Here is a 20520-nt window from a genome sequence, read left to right on the forward strand (position 1 = left end):
GCAAGCGTGGCTCCAAATCCAAATTTTCTATAATGGTATTGACGGCAATATCAGATCCAGCCTAGATGGAGCAGTTGAAGGATCAATCGTGTTCCACACATACGACTGAGCATATAAAAGTATTCATGACATGGCTATGAATTCGTACATGTGGCCCAATGAAAGATTCACATATAAATCAAAGCCTCAACTGTAAAAGCTATAAACAAGATAACAAAGACGATATATATAACCAAATATTAGAAAAGCTTAACCGTTTAGAGTCAATTTCCAAACCAACAAAATCGGAGCCATGTTTTGAAAACTAATTGGAAGAGACGAGCTAGATAGGTAATAAGGGTTGAGATACCTATTCAAATACCTATAACCTCAGTTGGAGGGATCATCCAAACCTTAAATGGGGAGGCAACCAAGGAGGTGGAAATGAAACACAAAATCAACCAAACCTTCCTTACCAACCTCCCCCATTGCAACAAAGATTTGTGGGAAATGACCATTATACATGTGGTCAACAATTTGATCGATTAGAATGGGACATGCAAATGATTAAAATGAACATTTGACAAGTCCAAGCCACGTATGGATGACTTGAATCTCGAATGGACAGCCTTTTAGACTGAGACATCTATTGACAATATTCCAAAAGCAAAACGGCTAAAGTATCCCCAGTAATACAAAGAACAATCCATGGAGAGATGGGACGGAGTATGTGAAGGCAATTGTTTTGCGATTAGGCAAAGAATTAAAAACACCTAGCATGCCCATCCATGAAGAGGAGGAGGTTCCCGAATCTGGCAATCGCAAATCTGAGCACAACAGAAGTATCATTCCTGACAAGACTAGAGAACAAGAAAAAGAGGGATGAGGTAGATTTCATAATTATTCTCAATTTATTTAAATCTCTCAGTTTCAATTTATCGCTTTTGAAACTCATCGATAAAATCCCAAAATATGTCAAACACCTAAAGAAAATCATGGCATGACATAAGAAAATGAAAAAGGGCAAGCAAATGACATTGGCACTTCATGTAACGCGTTATTTATGATGAAAATACCTCTAAAATTGAAAGATCCAGGTAGTTTTATGATTCCTATAAAGATAAGGGATTGACATTTCAGTAAGGCTTTTTGCGATTTAGGGGTTAACATAAACTTAATGTCCCTATCAATTTTTCGGACACTTGGACTAGGGGACCTTAAAAACACCTCGTTAATGCTACAACTAGATGATAGATCCTTGGTACACCCAAAAAGTGTCCCTGATGATGTATTAGTTAAAGTACGGGGGTTTATAATTCTTGTCGATTTTGTAGTCCTCGATCTTGAGGAAGATCAAGACATCCCTATTTTGTTGGGTAGGCTTTTTTTGGCCATTTCTAAAGCAACCATTGATTTTTAATGAAATGATCTAATAATTAAAATCAATGGAAAAATAAAAGTATTCAAATGTGGTAGTGATTCCCAAATGAGGGATTGCTTAGGGAGGAATGTTACATGTTATTTGTTTTAACCTTTAACGACCTTAGTCAAAGGTATTTTCCAAGTTGTGCAAGTATATGTATTTGGAATACAAGAGAAAGGGATAAACGGTAAGATCCCGATAGGATTGGAAATTGGTCGAGTGGGATATGATGGTCATGAACAACGAATGAAGTCAATGGTGAAATTTAAGGAAGTACCGAACAAGTTCGGTAGTACGACTTAATTTTTTAAACCATTGAACTTTAATTAATTTGTATATATTGTACATTAATTTTAAATTTTCATTTTTATTTATATTTAAAATAAGTATTTTGAAAATTACATGTGAGAATTTGAAGAAAACAAGTTTCCAGGAGCAATGGAGGAGCTAGATGCTAGTTGAGGCAAGTATGGACAATTAGATGCTTTTGACAAGTCCCAAAGAGGCCAAATCAAAGGCATGTCATCACATAACAATCTCATGGTTTGACATAACCCCTTTGAACCTAAAAATACATGTTTTTATGTCGTGTCGTGCCATGACTTATCTATGGTGTGACACACCCTTTATGGAAGAAATAACAAGGGACAAAATAGTGTCGTGTCGCGCCATACCTACCTTATGGTGTGACATATAGACCATTTTAAAAAAAATTTCATTTCTGGTTCGGTTTGATCTTCAAAGATATTCCCTAAGTTTGCACAATAAATCAAGCCCTAGATGGCCTCTATATATTGCCCTTACCAATAGCTACACCCTCCAAGCCGTCAAAATCTGCAAAACCACTATTCGCTACCCTTTTATTCGATATTTTATGAATTATCTACCTTTCCCCTGCTCCATAACCTCAAAGCCATACATAGCAACCTTTCTGACAGTGAATCCACAGCGGATAATCATGCTCACATCTGAGAAAGGGAGCTAGAAAGTAACCTTTAAGCATTCCAATAAAAAATCCCTTTGCAAGAATGAGGTTTCAAATCCATAAGCTTAATTGAATTGTGAAATGAGGGAATGATTCAATTTTATTGATGGGAGAAGTTTTGTACAATCCCAACTAATCTGGTGTACATTCTAATTGTGCATGAATTTTATGTCGAGTTAAAAGAGGTCGATGCAAATAGACTAATGGATGTACCATAAATGCAAATACTAGTTTGAGGGAAGGAAATTTTTATCTTGCCTCCCGAGATAGCGAGGTATTATTATGTTCCATTATACCTTTGTGATTTTGTACAATGAATTGATCTGATGTATTTCCTAAAAGAAAATATGGACAATGTAATTCATCTCCTAACAGATGAAAAGGGCGAGTGGAAACGCCACTTAGGAACGGACTATCCCATATCGTTTCCTCAGGAAAATTTAACTTTGAAGGCCAGAATATTGTTGAAATTTATCAACACTTAAATTTGCGCTGCATCAGACATGTCCAATATAGATATGTTCCAGGAAACATTGTTGTATGCGATTTTAAATAAGGAAAGAATTTGTGTAGGGACATGGATATATCGAAGTATGGTTTAATGCAGAAGGAAGAATGAAATGGAATTATTTTTCCCACACTTAGTGATAGCCTTATACCGATAAGCAAAGGTATTGATTGGATGATCAGGTAGTGTCTTACAACCAATAAAGTTTTTGATATTAGAACCAAGCATGGAGTATCTTATGGGGCACAAGAAACAGAAAAACTATAAAGAAAACCACATCTAGGCGAGAACGCTTATCCAATTCAAAATGGATAGTTTGGTGAATGTAAGAAGCTAAACCAATTTACGAGGACTATACGAGGAAAAATGGGTTGAAACTACCATAATTTCTAGTAGCTAAGTACGAGGAAGAGAAAGAATCAAAAGATGAGGAAGATCATAAAGAAGATCCGGTGGAGGATTGAAGAGCGAATCGGAGAAAGCTGATGAAGCATCAGATCTTGATTTTGATTAATTCTAAACCATTTCTTTTAATTTTCAATTTTCAATTTTTTAAATTTACACTTTGTATTTTAATTTTATTTGGGATGGTTTTATTTTTGCTTTAATTTTTATTTAGCTAGGATTTTAATATTATATATATAATTGTGTTTAGTTTTCTTTGTAGGAACCCCATATTTTTAAAACACTATAATTTTGAGCAAAAATCAAAGGGAGGAGTATTCCCACAAATTGTGTTGCACATATTACGTCAATAGGGTAATATTTGTAATTTATCCTATATTGCACATTAGGGACAATATGTCGAATAAAGTATGAAGGGTGACTTAGAAATTTTTTTGAAGTTTTTTCTGCTATGTTGTTTTATTTTTCTTTTTTTAAATTGTTTTAAATTCTTTATTTTATTGTGTGTGATTTATATGTGCTCGAGCTAGTAGAAATACAAGTGATTGGAAAGAGCATGTTAATAGGATTTTGTGAATAAATTGTAAATTTAGCTTGATAACAATTGATTCTAAATTATCTAATTTTAGACTAATGAGTTCAATTCATTACAATGTGAATAGATTGAAGATGTTAATTATACCACATGATAAATAGATATATAAATAGAATGCATGTTTAATTGAATTATAGGTTGTAGAAATTGATAGACTTATCTGATTTAATCCATGTATTGAATTACCTAGGGACGACCTAAGGCATTGTTTGGTAGACAAATTTTCAAGCAAAAAAGTCATCCTGTAAATATTTCCCTAGTACTTAATTTGAGCCTTAATCCATTTTCTTGATGAACCGCAAATGAAACCTTAAGCCTAAAGAATAATGTATTTGATCCTTTATTTCTTGGCCCTTGCACAAATTTAGACATCTGACCATTGATATTGAGGGATTAGGAAGATACATCACGATGGTTTTAAAGGGGAAAAAAAGAGTGAATTAAAGAATTGTATGGTATAGTGAGTATAAGATTTTGAGCTTGTAGAAAAAGAAGGCAAAATGCTAATCGAGAACATCTCGAAGAAAAAAAAGAAAAAAAAGAAAAGCAAAGTGAGTTGGAAAAAAAGTACACTCACAATTTTCGACAAAAAAATAAAAAAAAACATACGAGCTTGGATGATTATACTCATTAATACTATACTATACCTTAATGATTGAGAAATAAGAAAGGTGTAAGAAGTGGATATAATGTGGAGATGTTATTTAAAGAAGTGGATATAACGTGGAGATGTTATTTAAAATTGAGGGAGTATTAGGGACAATATAATGTGTTAAACTACTTTTGTGCTTAGCCGTTTTGTACAATCTATTTTTGAAATATGAACCAAACTAAGCCATAAAATGTTACAAGCCGAAAAGTCCTATGTAACTTAGGTAGTACTTTATATGGATGACATTGTGTCAAGTTTTGATGCTTTTGCCACTTATATTCATTTGAACATAATTTTATAGTTGTATATCTTTTTCGATAGACACCTATACATAATATTATTTTATTTGTTTGCTTTGTAATTTAATGAATTAGTCTATCTAATTTAGAAATTGTGAGTCAATCGTGTATCATGCTAGAGTTATACATTTATTTACATTATCTTGATAATACATTTCTGTCCAATTTCTTGTATCAAGCTAGCTCAAGTACATTTTCTTTTCTTGATTTTAGTTTGTTTTGTTTTTTGTTTTTTTTTTGTTTAGTTTGCTTGAATGCAAGCAAAGACTTCAATGTGGGGGAATTTGACTTGCCGCCAAATGTAGTAGTTATTTTGGTATATTTTCGCGCTTAAGGAGCTTGTTTTCTATCACTTTTATTATTAATTATCTCATTTTCGGTACTTAGTAGTTATGTAGTAAAAGTGTTTTTACACAATTTTGTAAGTGTTTGTGACCTATTAGGCCGACATGGGCCTTAAATAGTCCTAATGTGTTGATTTGAGTGTGAATGATACTTAATTTAGGTCCTAATGGATGTAAGATCAAGGGATGAGTGATGCACAAACTTCCTGAGCTGTTAAAGTACAACACGAAACCAAGAAGACACAATTTGCAAGTCGTGTTGTGCCATGCAAGGCCTATGGCCTGACATAGCCTCAATGTGGTGCCTAAGCATTCTAGGGCTATTTTCATTCACACAATCAACTTTATACGAAGATCTAAGATGTTCCGAAGACTTAATTTGGGTTGTCAACACTCCTATAAATAAAACCTTAAGGGTTTGATGTAACTAAGTCGTCTTAGACACATCTAAAAACCCTAGTAGTGTAGGAGTAGGATTTAGATTAAGTTTTCTTTTCTTTTCTTAAAAACGCTTTGTTCTTTTCTCTTATAACTGATTTTGATCAAAGAGTTCTTTTATAATATCAAAGTATTAAGTTTATTGCTTTTTCACAAGCGATAATATTTGATTATTCCATCAAAAGACCCACTATTCCATGCTTCAATCGACATCCACAAGATTATTTCTCCATCTTTTCTCTCTTCATATTTAGTTGTGTTTATTTACATATTTAATTCAATTGAGTTTGATATTATGAATATTATGAGTAGCTAAATTCCTTAGGGGAGATTAACAAGTTAATGAATACATGATTAATAGAGGATTAAGGGTTTCTTGATAGGATTAGTTGTTTTAAATTACGCATTCTTAAACCCTAGTCTTGATAACCCTAGGAAGTAATCATAGGTTAAACGAGGTTAGGAGATAAGTTTTGTCGATTATATTGCAGTTTATCCTTGTTGATAAAGTGAGGTCGGGAGATAAGTGAATATCAACCAATTAATTAATCAGTTAAAGCTCGGGAGTTAATAATTGGTTAGTTAATAATTAATCCACCCTAAAACCCTAATCCAAAGTTAATTACAACCCTTGAAATGAATTAATCTTCTTGATTGGTTTAATTGATTTAGTTGTTTGTTTATTTTACTATTTATTTATTCTAGTTATCTTGGTTTAGTTAATATTCTTTTATGGTTTATTGTAATATAGAATTTAACCATTATTGTTTAGATTTATTATTGTAAAGAGATTTTCAATAGATTTAATCCATCCTCCCTTGGGTACGATCCTCGATATACTTACTTGTGTTCTGTTGCAACACAAATGCTATATTACAAATTGACCCGTATACTTGCAGACATTACTGCTTAATTTTATATATTTTGGTGTAGTATTTTCCAATCAAACGTTCACACATTTGGTGGAGGTTAGATGTACTGTTAGTCTAGTAAGTCACATCTATGTCTCTATCTTCTGAGAGTCATTCGCTTTGATGCGAAAGACAATGCTTCTTCCCAATTAAACTTGATAGACAATATATTAGTCTTTCAATCGGTAGATTAGATTAAAGACATGTTTAGCTTCATCAACTAATTCAAGTTGTTTTTTCGTATTACGATCCAACCACATAATATCACTTTTTTTTTGAATGAATGATCTGACTGGTTTTATTAATAAAATAAAATGCATGAAATAGAATTTCAGCTAAGGTTCAGAAAAATAAATACAAAGAATGAAAGCAAAACCAAGATCTAATAAGAAATTGGGCCTAGAAAGATTTAACATACCTGACCCATTTCGTCCAAATGCAACTAAATTAAAATAGAATTAAGTCTTATCCTATACCAGCCAAATCTAACAGCTGGATACCAATATCTTTTGTCTTTTCACATCAATCAACCAGCCATTAATGGTAGCAGGTTTTCAAAATTGAAATGAATTCTTATCTGCTACTTTTTGTTTCCCAACCGTTCATTTCACCTTTCACTCAGTCCGGAGGTTCTGACCACAAGTTCTCCAGCACTTGACGAACCTATTCTGGGATTCCTTCTAGCAGGTAAAAATTCACTCCTCTCTTCAGTGCCTCTTTTGCAATAACATGAGCATCAACATTTCCTAGTTTAGGAACAAAATGAAACTCGATCTCTTGGAATCTGTCTTTTCTAGTTTGTATATCCCTTATAATGGCTCCGATGACCGATTTATCAATACCAGTATTTTGGCATTTTTTGATGACGGTTTTCGAGTCTCTCACTATTTCTATTTTATTTAATCCCATAAAAATCCTTAGTTTAACTTCTTGTAAACCTGCATATGCTTCTGCCATGGACGGAGTTGCTATCTCGGAGTGTATGACTGCTTGTGATGCAAGGATCCCCCCTCTGCATTTTGTACGAGCAAACCCGTAGCCGATCTGGACGATTGTCGGTCAAACGCTGCGTCAAAATGGATTGTGACCCTTTCACTTCTACATACCTGTTGGGTATTTCCAGTAGAGTTAAGAGTAAGTTTTCTCTCTTTTAGTGCATCCAGCTCTGCAATATAGTTTCGAGTTCGTCTTGCTATTTCATGTCCTGACATGTTTCTTCTTTCATATTATAGTCGGTTTCTACTGTACCAGATTAACTAGAGTCCACAACAGATAAGTCGGATCTGTTCAGTAGTCCCTTGACCGAAGATCCAGGTAAGCCACTCCCATGTACTCAGATTATTGTGACTTAATACCCATGTTAAGCTTAACTGTTCCCAGACCTCAACTGATGTAGGACACTTTTGAAAAATGTGGAAACTGTCTTCCTCTTCTTGGCGACACCTGGGGCATTGAGCTTCCATCACAACCCTCTTGCTTCTGAGATTGACAAGGGACGGAATGAGGTTCCATGAGAGTCTCCATACTGTAATTTGGATTTTGGATGGGATGTGTAATTTCCATAGTTTCCTATATAAGTTTTTAATTTCGGCATGTAAATTAAAAGAATAGGATCCGTGCTAGTCTCATGTAATAGTTTATAGGCACTCCTAACGGAGAACTCCCCTGACAGCTCCCCTCTCCATACTTGAAAATCCTCGTGTTCTGCCTCAGCTAGTGGAATCTGCAATATTTTTTCCGCTATATGCATTCGAAAGGTATTTTTGACTACCTCTGTTTTCTAGCTTCTGCCATTGGCTTCTATTAAATCCGAAACTAACTTAATATCTTGATTGTCATCATGGTTCGAAACTCTCTTCTTCATTTCCTGATATCCACAAATCATCCCAAACAGATATTTGATCACCTCTCCCAACCTTCCAACACAAACCTGTTTCCAGCAACCCTCTCGCGGACCAAACACTCTTCCAGGTGAGTGAAGGTAAATTTCCTAACCGAGCTTGGTAGAAATTCGAATTTGGATAATACTTTGCCTTCAAAACGCGAGATAATAATGAATTTGGGTAATTAGCAAGACGCCACCCCTGTTTTGCTAATAACGCAACATTAAACTTTGCAAGATCTCTGAAACCCAAGCCACCGTCTTCTTTTAATAAACATATGTCTTTCCAAGTGCACCAATGAATACCTTTCCTATTTCGACCATTTTGCCACCAAAATTTGGCTATTATACTCTCCAAATCGGTACATGGAGCCTTCGGTAGTAGAAAGTAAGATATTGCATAAGTTGGGATAGACTGGAGTATAGCTTTTATAAAACTTCTTTTCCTCCCTGGGATAGATATCTTATACTCTAGTTGTCAATTCTTTGTTTCAATCTATCCTTCAAATTTTGAAAAGATGGTCTCTTTTTTCTACCTACCATATTAGGAAGTCCTAAATATCGTTTTGGATCAGTTGATCTTCGTACACCAAGTATCTAAGAAACTGTAACCCTTTCCCCTTCAAGAGTATTGGTACTAAAAAAGACAGTAGATTTATCATAATCTGTCTTAGAGAATGTGCTCCCCTTTTAGTAGCTTCTGCAAATAAGATACAGTCATCTTCAAAGAGTAGATGTGAGATGGCTGGAACACTAAGACTAGCTTTAACTTCGTGAAGAATATTGTTCGCTTTCGAAAGTCTCATTAGACTAGAGATTCCTTCCCCACAGAATAAAAACAAAAACGGACTAAAAGGGTCTCCTTGTCTAAGACCTCTAGATGGAAGAAAAGTTTCTCTTATATTTCCATTTAAAATGACAGAATATGATACTGTAGACACTTTTCATTAACAAATCAACCCATCCTGGGTCAAATCCCATTTTCTTGATTACCCCCTCCACAAAATTCCATTCAACCCTATAATAGGCCTTGCTCATGTCTAACTTTACTGCCATCAGCCCTTTTTTCCTTTTCTTGTGTTTTAAAGTGTGCAGAATTTCATATGCTAGTAACACATTATAAAAAATCAGCCTCCTTGGAACAAATGCACTTTATGCCTGATCAATACATTTATGAAAAACTATCCGAAGCCGATTAGCAATGACCTTGACTATCCAACATCAAATGCTATACTTAGACTAGCAGATATTGATGATATCATACTTTCTTTTCATGCATACTATTGCAATGATTCCTTAGAATTTGCTCTAAGAAAGTTAGATAGGGTGGCTATGTCCAACTTTTGTATGCTTATATGAAAACTATAGAATGTTCGAAATAATGAAGTCCTCAATGGGTGCCTTATTTTGCCATATATCATGCTCAAACTTTCTTGTTCCTTGCATGAAAAGTTTATGTAATAGCCCAAATTTGACCGGGCTTTAAAAGGGCAAAACAGATAAATTGATAAATAAATATTTATTTTAAAGTCCATTTAACAGTCCAGGTTACAAAGCCCAAGCATTGGGGCCCAAGCCTAAACAAACCGCATAACCAATACTCGTGTAACCCAAATACACCTGCAGCCCAATAGACCCTAAACTAACCCAATACCCTTTAGCCACACAAGTATCAGATTCTAAATTACCCATTACCCTAACCCGATTTCAGTAGCCCAAATATTAACCAAATTAAACCCTTTATTCATAATACTTAACTAGACCAACCCAATCCTAAGCCTACCCAAACCCAATAAGCAGCAACCCAACAGGGCCCAAATTCAAAACACCAGGGCAGAAACCCTAGAGATCCTTAGTGCCGCAAACAGCAGACAAGAGCCCCGCCCAGTACGACATTCAATCGCGCTGCAATCATCGCAATCGGCGTACCAATCCACCGGAGCTCACCACAGACCTGCAAAAAAGGAAAGAAAGACCGAGCAGAATAAGAAAGAAATCAAAGATTGTACTTTCTATATATGTATTCAGGCTATAAAATCAAGAATCAAAAACATTGTAAAAGGGGGGGGGATATACACAAAAATCATACAATAAAATACAGCATTTTAAGTCAGAACGGAGGTGATATATTTTGTCATTCAAACGTTCTTCAACTTTATTCATTTCATTTCCTTCTCTTTTATACATGCAAAACATAGTAGACAAAAACAGATTTGAAAATCAAGAGAAAAGCAGTTCACTTTTTAAAATTTCATACGCGAATATTTAAAAAATAAAAATAAAAGATTTTACCTGTGATTCGCCTGGAAAGGGGTGGAATTTTGAACCTCCGACCACCGTGTACGGTGGCGCGAGAGGTGTGTGCAGCGGTGGCCGACAAGCGTCGTCGGAGTTCAGGCCGAGGAGGGGGAGAGCATTCTAGGCTCGTCTCTTTTGTTTTTTTTTTAAAAATGATTTAGAAATGAAATTTTAGGTGTTTTTTTTAGCTTATATAGCTTTATTAAAACGGCGTCGTTTTGCTTAATTCAATAAGCATTAAAACGACGTCGTTTAAACAAAAAGGACACGCATGTCGACCCGACTTGGCCAAAGGATCCGCGTGTTTTCTGTTATTGGGCTAATTTCCCAATTGGTCCTTCCGCATTTTTATCCTTTAAAATTAGGTTTATTTTATCTTTTAATTTTGCTCAAATATTTTGTTTTTATTTTAATTTGGTCCTTGGGCTCTTTTAAAAAAGAAAGCGCATAAACTATGTCGTTCTAAAAGGGGATATTTTCCGTTTTAATCCCCTTCCTTGTGTGCACATTTTAATTTAACCTTTTTTTATTTTTTTTAAATTCTGAATTTTCATCTGTATTTTTATTTCTATTCTAATTTAATCCTTTCTAAATTTTATTTTTTTATTCTAACTTTATTTCTTTTTAGATTATTATTATTTATTTCAATATTTTGTATATATATATATTTATCTTAAACCCTTTTTTATATTAAATCATTTTAATAATATTGTTTCATTCATTATTTTTCGTATATATTATTTATTTTATTCTAAATCATTTTATAAATATAAAAATTGTTTTATTTTTCTATATTATTACTTTTCATACATTATTTTATGTATTATAAGTATTATTTTAAAACTTGTATATTACTATCATATTTTTTTATCAAAAAATTATGTATTATTTTACATTTATATATACATATTGTATGATATTTCAAAATATTTTTTTATATAAAGTTTTGTTTCATTACTTTTATATATATTATTTTATTTATATTATTTGTAACATTATGTATATAAATTTTATTATATGTTATATATTTTTATTATATTATTTATTTTATTATATTTTTATATGTAAAATATTTGTTACATTATTATTATTATTATACATATTTCATATTATATTTCATTATATTTATTTAAGTTTTTCATTACATATATATTATCTATATTATTATCATGCATTATTAAATATTGTATTTTAATTATATATGTATATTTTTTAAATAATTACTCACCTTATTTTATATTTTAATACGTATTAAATCTTTTATATATTGTTATATTTTATATCATTTATATATTAAATGCTAGTTTCATAATATTATTAAGTGTTGTTTGTTTGATATATATATATGTTACTACATTATTATTATTATTTATATATTATCACATTTGTTTTGTATATGTATTTATATGTCTAATTGTATATCATCCATCATTTTTTTAAATTAATTATTACTTTGTATGTTCGTATATTTTGCTTATTCATTTTCAATATATGCTATGTATATCTTAATATGTATGTTGTTATGTAACTAAGATTTGCTATATTTATATATGTATCTAGTATAGGACCTTTATATTATTGCTATCATATTACTTAAATGCATGTTTTAGCTACCTATTATTGTAATATGCTATCTTACATGTTATAATGTATATATATGGTTCTTCATGCATTAATTAAAAGCGAGATTCAAAAGTTTTCAAAAATAAAAAGGCAATGCTTGGTATTTGGAAACTTCGAGAAAGGTAATGCCCTAACTTACTGGGTTGTGACTTTTCTCGTTGAGTTTGAATAGTCAAGCACCCTTCTAAGTTTTTAAGGTTTTCAAAATACGAGCAACTGTCTTGGAATTTCAAAGCGTTGTGTCTAACATACTGGATATGGCGTTTTGTCGTTTTGAGATATGGATTTTTAAAAAGGGCTAGCTTAGCTTTGAATGTCTTAAAAATATTGCTTCCTAACTTATTGGATGTAATATTTTGATTCATTTGATACAAGTGAACCCTAACTTTCAAAATTAAAATATTCTAAAGAGGATTGCATCTTAAAAATTTTAAATTTCTGACATTAAAGACATTTGATAGTCGATTAGGTACCAATTTTTGGGCGTTATGAGGGTGCTAACCCTTCCTTGTTCATAACCGACTCTCAAACCCATTTTTTTGATTTCGTAGACCAAAATTAATGATTTTAAAACAAAATGTTTTAAAGGTAATCCAATCACACCTAAAAAGGTTGGTGGCGACTCCCATTTTCGTTTTTCTTAAAGTCGATTCCCATTTTTCAAAACTCAATTTAAAAATGGTCACAACAGCTTGGCGACTCCACTGGAAAATAATAAGAGAGTCAAGCTGTGTAATTGATTATCTCTTGTCTTAATGTCAGAAATTTAAAATTTTAAAATTTAATTCTCTTTGCATTACATGTGTTTGTATTATTGCATGTGTTGCTATATTCTGATACGCATTGCATTTGCATGACCGTTGTGGTTACACCTTTAAGTGGGAGTGAGAAGCTACGCCTTCGTGTGGTTTTCGCCTCTGTGCAGGATAGTGGATCACTTTCGGGATACATTCGTACCTATGGTTTCGTGAGATTTTCATCTCCGTGTAGCCATAGGGAAATGTATCCCCCTGAATTGAACTCAATTCAAATGAGCCTATAATGGGTGAGGATCAATGAATCTACTGGTTCGGGTACCTTAAACTTTAGAACTAAAACCTCATATAGAAAAACCATAAGAGCTCAATTTGGATAGTGGTACTCTAGATTATTACCCTTATAAGTTATTTATCATATGATACTGACAATTTGTTTTTCTTTGTTTTGTTGCATGTCATATTACATCTAAAAGGTATCGATTCACGGTCGGTTTCTAAGTTAGGAAATTTTATTATGGAAAATGGACTTCTTGATAGAGTGGAAGGCAATGCTAACGTCCATAGATGGTCAGAGCAAACTCAGCTAGGAAAATGGGATAGCATAACTGTGGGATATATGTCGGAGCTGTCAGACTACACTCGTATCAGTGTCACACAGAATAATCTGCAGAAGCTTAAGGCGATTTGGGATCAGTGGGGCAATGAGACCAAGCAATCATTCTACGGTAATTACGGAGATTTCCTTATTTGTTTGATATTTAGGTTGATGAGCACTTGTTTTGAGCTCTTGCTCAGTTTTGGAACCCAGCATACAATTGTTTTACCTTTGGGGAGGTAGATTTAGTGCCTATTGTGGAGGAGTACACAGCCTTACTTCGGTGTCCTAAATTTCAGTGTGATAGGATTTATTCTCGAGTTTCTTGTGTCCCAACCTTTGGTAAGAAGTTGATGACCATTATGGGGATGAGCGAGCAGTGGATCATGGCTAGAATTAAGGAAAAGGGTGAGAGTAAGTGCATTCCGTGGGGAGCTTTGAAAGATCTGATCCAGACACATCCAGACGAGGCGAAGAGGGTAGACATTTTTGCCTTAAGCTTATACGGATTGATGGTTTTCCCCAAGGCCTTGAGATATGTGGATGAGACAACCACAGATCTCTTCCATCGACTTAGGAAACGGGTCACTTCTGTTCTTGCAATTTTGGCGGAGATATTCAAGTCCTTGAATGCATGTAGGAGGGCCAGTGTAGGCAGGTTTGTTGGTTGTGCTCAGTTACTTTTAGCTTGGTTCTACAGTCACTTCCGATTGATAGATAGGGTGGTTTTTCAGGTCTTCTTTGAGGATTACTCCCCGTTAAAGGACATAGCAGCTTCAACTAGGAGAGTTGATGTTTCCGAAAAAATTGGATAGCACTACTTCTGAACCTACAGTCAAAGGATGTGGAGTAGAGGGCTCCATGGATGATTCCTGGTGAGATCCTTTATCGATGCGGCAGTTTTGATTGGGTCCCTTTATTGGGAATTTGGGTTGCCATTAGTTATGCCCCTTTGCTTGTGTTGAGGCAACATGGATTGAGACAGTTCATACCGGCAACTTACGGGTTGGTTCAGAGGAGTTCGCGTATAGAGGAGCCGACTACAAGAGGAAGGTCAGTGAGATCTTTAGTGCTTGGAACAAAACTTGTCGATTAAAGGGAGTAGCTATTAGCCCTGCTACGACTCCGGAGTACGTTGAGTGGAGAGGTAGAAGTATTAATGATAACATCCCTAAGCTAAGCGTGGAAGGAGCTCGACTGATGGAGGAATATTTGCAAGTGACGCCCTCGGAGTTAGAAATTATGAAGCAAGAGTTGGAGAGAAAAAACTTGGAGCTCGAGAAGAGGATAGCAAAGCTCGAGGAAGAAAAGATATACTTGAGCTTAGACGTCGATGTGCAAAAGATGGAGGTTGAGAAGGTAAAGAAGGAAAAGAGAAAGATAGAGGAAGATCGAGATGATTTAAAGGAGCACTTCAAAAGGGCACAAGTATCCTTGAAGAGAGCGGGAATATGAGGGTCTTCAGATCAGTTGCAGAAATAGGTCCAAGGGGAAAAGTCCAAAGCCGAATACTGGCAGAGGAAGTTCCAAGAGGTGTAATTACGGAATTTGACCTTAGAGAAAGAAAATCAAGGGTTAAAAATTAGGGTGACTGAGCTTGGGTGATCCCTTCATCTGCAACGAATTCGTGATTCCACGGTAGAGATAAAGAAGCTAAAAGGCAAAGTTGAGGAGTTGGAATCAGCATTGAAAAATAGTAAGCTTTTTATCGAGCAACTTGAGGCACGATAGGATCATTTAAAGGGAGAACTGCGCCAGTCTAAAGAACAAGTCAGAGATGGAGATTACCTTATTGGAGAAGCCATAATTCAGATCCGAGAGGTAGCTGAACACGTTTGAGACTTGGCAGTACGAGCTGACGTATTGAGTATGATGCATGAGTCATCGTCAGATGTAGGTCGAGAGTTAGCCCTTTTATTAGATAGAGTTAAAACTTTGGGCATTAGGGTGAAAACGTATTTGTAATCCATTTATATGTAAAGATATTCTTTTTCTAAATAAAGTTTTCTAAATGAGATTGAATCGAGATCAATACCTTTTTGCATTCATGCATTTGCATTGCATCACACCGCATAATATGCATTTAAATCCATAAAAAGACCCTAATTAGGCAAAAATTATTTCAGAGGGTTAACCGGGGATGTGGAACAAAGGTTGGAGAGATTGGAGTAAAGGAAAATACAGATGCAAGAGATGTTAACCAAAGATTCAACAAGATATATTTGATCAAATGTTAGAGCTCCAAAGAAGTGTAATTGGCCAGCTGGGGCAATTACTAGCCAAAGGGCTTGAAAAGAAGAAAAGCCCAGTGGTCAACATTGAGGATGATATTGAGGACATCGTTTATTCCCCAAGTTTTACTCCAATAAGCGTCTAAACTCGACCAGATGAGGTACCTATTACTATCAGTCTCCAATAGTATCAGGCCAATATGGTGGCACCAGTAAATTACTCAGTAGGCTCAGGTCCCAATTTGAGGGGCAATTCAGCCAATCTTGTTGCCATTGAAGAAGCGAAGAAGACATGTGTGGAGTTTTCGAAACAGCACGAAGCTTTCAAAAGACGAGAGTGGAGCTCCCGAAGTAATACTTCGAAGGCAATGAAGAAAAAGGAAAAAGAGGTGAAAATGATTACCATAAGCTAGCCAAGAGTTACTATCCATCAGGAATTCAATTCGAGACTGAGTTTTGAAAAACTCACATCTATGCCAGTCTCGATGTCGTTTAAGGAGCTATATCAAAGATTATTTGACGCACACGTAGTAGCCCCTTTTCATTTAAAACCGTTGCAGCCCCCATACACCAAATGGTATGATTCGAGCACTCAATGCGAATACCATGCGGGAATCACAGGACATTCGATTGAGAATTGCACTGCCTTTAAAAAGACAATCGAGAGGTTCATTAATATGGGTGTTGTAAACTTCGGTGGTCCTTCTGGAGCAGAAAACTTGTTACCCTATCATCTAGTTAAAAAGGTAAATTCCATAAGAGAAGAGGGCATGGGATCCAAGAATGTGCCAAGTTCAGGGCTTTTAAACAAAACTTGATGTTGGAGGATTTGAATGACGTATCCGAAGAAGGAACCAAGAAATAAAAATTGTTGAGCCTTTGCACATTTGGGGATGTTTTGAACAACGAAATTGTGGAAGTGATCCTTGTATTTAAAGATTAATCTAGAGTAATGTTTAGAACACACTTATTGTTTTAAAGCCTAGAAACAATAAGGTTTCATTTGTGAAATAGGCTCATATTCGGACATCATTGTTTCAATAAAACATATCTTTCATGATCAATGCGAGCAAATATTTTTTCATTCTTTTACCTATAAATATTCTTTTGACCTTTAAGATTCTTTCTAAATTGCATTCATAACATGTAAATAGTCATGCTTGAATTCATTTATTCCTTGTATATTCTTTTGTGCCTATCATAGGTCCCTAAATATCAATGACATGGGCAACGATACTACAGATTCAGAGTTCCTTTTTGAGCGTGACATGTGTTTAGAGGAATCTTAATACTTTGAAGATGACAGAGATTGTAATCTATCTTCTGATTTGTTTGAAATAGTAAAGCAAGAAGAGCAGCAAATTTTACCCCATAAAGAGGTGGTAGAGAATTTAGCCTTAGAGGAAGGAAAGGTTGAGAAATTGGAACGTGCATAACCAGAGAGACAAAACAAGAGCTTATTGGGACTATTATGGGAATTCATAGATGTCCATAGGAACGTCGGAAGAACACATGTAAGAGGATTCATAATGACCAGGATAAACAAGAGCCTTGTGGGCTGTTGGTTCACCATGGAAGGGGATCACATTAGTTATACCATAAATGCTGAATTTAATGAGCCAAGACTTATAGGGCATGTATGTTATGGGCCCGTCAAAAGTTTTAAGTTGACAATGGTTCATCTTTATGGTTGTCAACTGCTCCGTTAAGAGGGTAGAGATAGCTTCATATGTCAATATTACAAAGTCAATAGTCATCGAATTTAAAAAAAAAAGATCATATCCAACTGCACAATGCCAAAAGTTTGCAGTCTTTTCAAAGATAAGGCGCCATACCACAGTACAACAAATGTTGCCAAAAGAAAAGAAAAAGAAGAAAAAATAAATTACAGAAGATGACTGAGATTGGTAAAAATTGGCATAAGAAACTACCACTTACTCTCTATGCTTATGCTGGGGCAAACACCTTCAATTCCAGTTGTTTTAAAGGTTCCAGCCATCATCCTTAGAATGGGTGCATTGTTTGGCTCTCCTGAGCAGTCTGATATGCCGTCAATAGCTGTGATGGTTAGCTCCAGGCGTTGGCCATTGATTTCCAGGGGCATCAGGCCGTACACATTCTCTGAAACTTAAAATGATAGATTCTTTATTCAAAACCAGTTTCTGACAAAGTGGATGAGGGTATCATGAAGGAAGCTCTCTTAGACTTCTATACAAGTTCAGGGAACATAAAGCCTGATCAAATCATTATTTTCAGGGATGTGGTTAGCAAGTCTCAATTCAATCAAGTTTTGATCAAATTATTGAGGCCTGCAAGTTCCTTGACAAGAAGTGGAACCCTAAAGATTGTGGTTATTGTGGCACGAAAAACCATCATACCAAGTTTTTTCAGCAGGGATCTCCTGACAATATGCTACCTGGTACCGTCATTGACCACAAAATATGCCGTCCGAAGAATAATGATTTTTACCTTTGTGCTCATGCTAGAATAATAGGAACCGCAAAACTGACCCACTATCATGTTTCTCTTAGAATAGGTTGGGTTTTCAGCTGATGATCTACAAGAGCTTGTTCATTCTTCATTTTATGTGTATTGAAGGAGTACCACAGCCATATTTGTTGTGGCCCCTATTTGTTACGCTCATTTGACAGTTTCACAATTAGGGCAATTTATGAAGTTTGTGGATGCTTCAGAGACATCATTAAGCCATGGTGGGGAGCACTTTAGATACCTCAGCTTTCCAGGTTGAAGGATAATGTCAGCAGCTTCATTCTTATCTGCTGAAAATCGTTGATCCATCTTTTTATAGGGTTTATTAAACGACAGCCAGGATTGTTGCTGGGGCAATCTCTTTCTCATGGGTTTATGATTCGATGGAGTCAAAAAAAATTACCTCCAGTGAACTTAACTTGAAAGTATTCATCCTAATCAAATGTACCAAGAATGGATGACACAGACAAAGAGTGTTCATTCACAAGAACTTCTCAAGGAAGCCAAAGTGAAAACTCGCAAAGGGCGCTTTGAAACTTCTATTTCAAAAAAATAAAAATAAAAATAGAGAGCCTAAAGTGAAAACCCTCAAAGGGCGCCTTGAGACCAAAGGAGTTTTGAGCTGAAAACCCGAAAGGGCAGCTCAAATTTTGAAAGGCGTGCAGTGATCTTGCTATACTAGATTTGACAAGAAGTGAAATATGTTACATACTGGGGCATCAACAAACTACTTTGGATCTTTTAAACACATGTTAAACTCAAAGCAGTCTTCACGAAGTTTGCATATGGAAGCCCAAGCTGCGATATCTGGGGCATCTGATTTTTTTCCTGCTTACTATCTTTGGATTCTCTTGCTTCTCAAAGATAGATTCTTAGATTAACCTCCTTTGTTTTTTTGATAAATCATTCAAATTATCCTCAAGATCAATTTATTCGTCCTCCATTATTCATAAAGTGTGTTGCATAGAAATAATGATTGATGAACTAAATATCTTTACAAACGAAGTTTTGCATATTACTCTGGAAATTTCTAGATAATACAAGAAATTAAAACAGGACATTTGTTCGAGAAATTTGCGTAAAGGAGGGTTGAAAGAACTTGAGGAATTTCTTTCTTCTAGTCTGAAATGATGATCTTCCTACAGATATTCTCAGTGGGTCGTAGCATTTGAAGAATGATTCAAGCCTACAGGCTGAGCAGGAATAATACTTTGAGAGAAGTAAAGATAAATGAAGGAATGAGTGGTGACGTCTGGAATAGGAGTCATATTCAAAACATTTTGCATCATAACATGTCTAATTAGGAGCATTTGACTCACTTCGATTATAGCATCCTAATCATCAGGCATGAGCACATATGCATTCTACAGGTTATGTAGATCAAAGATGATACGCATTAACCCCCTAAGCTATAGGGTAATAGACCCAAACATAGCAGATCTGGCCTTCACGTGTTTACACTGAAGCAGATCCAAGATAACAAGATTTGGCTTCTCTACCTTTGACGAGAAGCAAATCGAAGACATAGCAGATCTGAATTTCAGATGTTTTCACATCAAAGCAGATCCAAGATAATAGATCTGGCATCTCCATTTCGACGGAGAGCAGGTACATAGCAGGTCTAATCTTCAGATGTTTATACTGAAGCAGATCCAAGATGATTTGGACATTCTTGTGTTTACAAGGAACAAATCGAAGACATAGCAGATTTGACTTTCGGATGTTCTCACACCAAAGTAGATCCAAGATAACAGATCTGGCATCTCCATTTCGATAGAGAGCAGATACATAGCAGATCTAACCTTTAGATGATTTTACTGAAGTAGATCCAAGATGATTTGGCATCCTTGTGTTCACAAAGAGCAAATCAAAGACACAGCATATTTGGCTTTCACGTGTTTACGCTGAAGAAAATCTAAGATGATTTGGCATCTCTGTATTGTCAGAAAACAAATCGAAGAAGCAGATTTGGCGTCTCTGTGTTCAACGGGGAGCAGATCGAAGATATCAACATAACAGTCTTGAGTTTGCAATGAGCAGGTTGAGGACCATGATCCGATAAGGCCGGGAAAATTTGGTCTTTCTATGAGTCTTTGCTCGATTC

The 20520-nt window shown here is 35.1% G+C and overlaps 2 long non-coding RNA genes across 5 annotated transcripts; one reads left to right on the forward strand and one right to left on the reverse strand.

Annotated features, from left to right (window-relative positions):
* Positions 1 to 6988: 6988 nt before the first annotated feature.
* Positions 6989 to 10534, forward strand: LOC107951087 (uncharacterized). Of its 4 annotated transcripts, none has more exons than XR_001698315.2 (5): positions 7023 to 7226; positions 7461 to 7673; positions 7772 to 7853; positions 7936 to 8296; positions 8434 to 10534. It is a non-coding gene; the product is annotated as an uncharacterized lncRNA (long non-coding RNA). The 4 variants fall into 4 exon arrangements; XR_001698314.2 differs by having other exon boundaries at positions 7049 to 7226; positions 7920 to 8296; XR_001698313.2 differs by having other exon boundaries at positions 6989 to 7673.
* On the reverse strand, positions 8750 to 11272 carry LOC121230458 (uncharacterized). Its single transcript, XR_005928499.1, has 2 exons — positions 10714 to 11272; positions 8750 to 10375 (listed from the first exon to the last, which is right to left on the reverse strand). It is a non-coding gene; the product is annotated as an uncharacterized lncRNA (long non-coding RNA).
* Between the last annotated feature and the right edge of the window lie 9248 nt (positions 11273 to 20520).

Source organism: Gossypium hirsutum, chromosome A06, assembly GCF_007990345.1.
Source record: "Gossypium hirsutum isolate 1008001.06 chromosome A06, Gossypium_hirsutum_v2.1, whole genome shotgun sequence".
Lineage (NCBI taxonomy): Eukaryota > Viridiplantae > Streptophyta > Magnoliopsida > Malvales > Malvaceae > Gossypium > Gossypium hirsutum.